Raw genomic sequence first — 4,084 nt, 5'->3', positions numbered from 1 at the left:
CTATAAAGATTCCCAATGTTTAATAAAAAATTCTTTACCTCTTTACCTATTTAAGGAAGCTTCTACCCAATCCATATAGAACACCCTGACTAGTTTCTCCACACATAGAAACTAGCCAGGGTCAAAATCCAGACTTGCAGTATGGCTTTTTGGCCACAGCGGTAAGTATTAGCAGTAATCTCTTTCCTCCCCTTGTCATTTTGGTGTGGATACCAGGAGTTATGTCCCAGAGTGCCCACTTTGATGACAGAGGGATGTAGTTGACCAGGTGTCTGATTGAATAATCTTGTACCTCATTCCAGAATCTTTTAATGTATGGGCAAGCCCACAGACCATCTGCTGGTTGAGTGTAATATTGCACTGCATGTGTTAATACTGGTAATATTATTAATACTAATGGGCCGATTTACTATAATTCAGATATCGATTTTTTTCACAAATCTAATTTCTCTAAAACTCTAAAACTCTAAAAATGTGAGATTTATTAATTGTAAAAACCATGAAACCTTCCAATACAAAACTTTGCCAATTAATAGTTGTTGATGTCCCATAGATGTCGGAAGCTGTGCTCATCCTATTGGACCATTTTTAATGCACTCAGACTTTTTGAGGTTTTGGGATTAGCTAAAATTATCCAAAACATATTTTTTAATGCATTTTTCTTTTTACATTCAAATTTTTTAATAGCTTTCATGGCATTCATGATTTTAGAGAAATAGAGTTTAAGGGGGATATTTATTAAAGTCTGAATGCCAATCTTTTTTTTTTTTTTTTTACTATAAAATCAGATGTTTTAATGGAAAAAAAAACCTTGAGTTTTTCCAGATTTATTATACCCTGACGATGGATGAAGTCTGATTTCGAAATTCTGGCATCTCAGACTTACTAAGGTTGTATATAAGTCAAAGGGAGAGGTCCCTATCCTATTTGGAAGTATCTGTGGTCTGCAATGGAATTAGCCCTAAAATAAATCTATTTCGGGCGTTTCGGGCAAAAATCCGAAAAAAGTAAAACATTCTGAAAAAACTTGATTTTATCACAATTTTTATCGAGTTTTGTCCCTATCCGATTAAATCGTGCTTTTTTAATAATACATTAGGTCAAATCGTGGATTCTAGTTTGCTCAGACTTTTTTTTACTAAAATGATCAGAAAAATTCAGATTTTGATAAACAAGTCCTTAATTGTGGTTTCAAATACATCTAAAGCCACTAAAATTCAACATTTAATAAATAGGCCTCCACTACTTTTCTATTTAATTTATGTTTTTATAGCCAAAAAGCACAAACGTGTTCATAGGGTTGACACTTTTTCTGGTGGCTAAACCCAAATAAAGTAGGTGGGGCTGATGGCATCAAGGGTGTGGCAGTGGTGTTGGGGGTGGGCATGATGACATTAGGGGCAGGCACAATGATATTGCTTGGGGTTACAACGAGAAGGGGGGGTATTGCATTACATGAAATTGGCAGGATTTCTGTCCAAACCAGACAGTCCTTTGATAGATTGTAAAGTCTGGCAACCCTAAATTTAACCCAATTCTTTTATTAAAACAGGATCTATCATACAGAAACAAGTTATCTAAAAAGCAATGCCAATGCCTCATTTATCTGATTTGCTTTTTCTTTCTGTAATAATTTAAAACTGGACTTGATGATAACAAAGCCGTGTTTATAGAAAAAAATCACGTTGAGTATTATAATATTTAGAAGTTTTTTCATTTATTGGCCAAATTATTGTCAGGTTTCACAAACCTGAAAAAGACAGATAGTTGAGACCTGAACAAGCATAAGAAAAACGAAACTGTTTGGATCAAGGCCAAAAAGATGGCAACCCTAAGTATTTATACAACTTTTTTTTTTTAAACTTTATTATTTTTTTTTTTTTAAAAAAAACTAACACCTTTTATTAACTTTCATTACAGATGAAATGGGTCATCCGCTACTTGGTGTACCCTATCATCAATGGCAACATAGTAATGCAAAAATTAAAGAGAAAGGAAGAAAAAAAGAAAAGAAAAAAGAATAAAAAAAAGAGAACATACAATTAGCATATGTTTAAAATAACAATAGCTATATGGCAGTGGGGTATTATTATTATTGCTTCTATGTTGGTCTTAGAATATTTGGATTACTGACTTTTTCCTGAGTATGTCCCCTCATCACAAGTGTACAACTTTTATTTTAATGAAAACACTGCACATTACTTGCATCTTGCCTAGGCAGCAACCTTACTGCCTGCTAGGTATGGGAACTGTATCCAGAATGCTCAGGACCTGGGGGTTTTCAGATAAGAGATCTTATCTTAAATCTACTAGAAAATCATGTAAACATTAAATAAACTCAAAAAGGTGGGTTTGCTTCCAATATTTTAGGTCAAGTAGAAGGTACTGTTTTATTATTACAGAAAAATAGGAAATCATTTAAAAAATGTGGATTATGTGATTATAATGGAGTCTTTGGGTGATGACCTTTCAATAATTTGGAGCTTTCTGGATAACAGGTTTCCAGATAACATGTTGTTTTATTTTTTTGGGTGACGGGTCCCCTTTAATGACACTGAAAATGAATCCTTTGAGTATGGATAATGCACTAAGACTCCAGATAAGTCTGAACACTGATAGAGGCTAAACTTACAGCAACTACTCAATTAAAGTTACTTACGATATACTTATCCAAAGCTGACATTTTGACAACACAAATAATATGGAGACTGCATTTAGACTGATATATGTAAATTCACATATAGGGAGCATGTTAGCACATTCTGAGGCTCATTTACTATGACTGGGCAAAATTGCCTCAAAATACACAAGATGATAAAAACGAAATACAAACCAAGCTGGCGACTTATTGACCTGTGTATGGGACCCTCTGACGAGTTTTCCTGAGTGATATCTGGCTGAAAATCAGACAGATACTGATTGGACAGGCTTAAAAATCCAGTTGGAGGGTCGTTAATGTGATCTTCAAGGTAGGCATATCTATGAACAATCTGTTTGTTTGGTGATCTCGCTTAAAAAGTGGATATTTAATCCTTGGCCAGTTTAACCCAGAGCAACCAATCAGATATTTGCTTATATTATTTTATCTGCAGCAGACTAATCAAAGTGAATTGCTGTTTGATTGCCGTGTTAATGCACTAAAGTAATTTTGCCCAATCTTAGTATATGAACCACTGTCTTACAGGAAAGTAACAATGTTAGTTCAGATTTTATCATAGATGTTATTTTCACCTGTCAGCGTATACTATAGGTAGCGTTGGCACCTAGTCGGTATTTTACCGTCTTGGCCGGTAAAAATAATGGTTGATCCCAATGTTATTAATAGGGAAAAAAGATAAATATATAGGAAGGCTGGTATTTTTTTCCAGAAAAGTTGGCAAGCCTAACTATAGGGGGCAGCAGACACATCAACATTCAATGACACTGTCAACCCAGGTCAACTTTTCCTGAAAAAAATACCGGCCTTCCTATATATATATTTATCTTTTTCCCCCATTAATAACATTGGGATCAACCATCATTTTTAACGGCCAGGCCGGTAAAATAGTGGCAACCCTACCCCCACTGTATCATGACCCCAGGAGGGTACAGAATGTAATGAAACAGAAAAAAGTTCAAGAGGCAATGACAATATGGAAGAGGCCATTCTGTAGGAGTCCTTACATAAGTGTAAAGCATGAGAGGAGGCCCGAGGGTCATGCATATGTAGAGGACTGATTTGTTTGTAGGACTTCTTTCTTGTTAGAGGAATATTTTCTGTGTATGAGAGAAAGCACAGGAATGCTAGGAGAAACTGATGCTTTGGGACAACCCATTTTATTCGTGATCAATATCCAGCTGGCCACACCCTGCTTGTATGATGAAGTAACTAACTGAAATATGCATAGAGGAAAAGAGCCATTGTGTTCTAGCGACGGTGGCAACCCTCACACCCCCAGAGGCTGACAATGACAGGTGTATCATCTTTATTGGCCGTCAGCAGCTAATTGCCACCTTACTACTATTTAAAAATGACAGCGGTGATCCCACTCGTTGGTTTTATGAATAACAGCGCACTGTTTTACTAATAGAACACTTTCAGGCC

This window comes from Xenopus laevis, chromosome 5S (assembly GCF_017654675.1).
Source record: "Xenopus laevis strain J_2021 chromosome 5S, Xenopus_laevis_v10.1, whole genome shotgun sequence".
NCBI classification, from domain to species: domain Eukaryota; kingdom Metazoa; phylum Chordata; class Amphibia; order Anura; family Pipidae; genus Xenopus; species Xenopus laevis.
The sequence above is the reverse complement of the archived record's forward strand: the minus strand, read 5'-3'. Positions refer to the sequence as shown.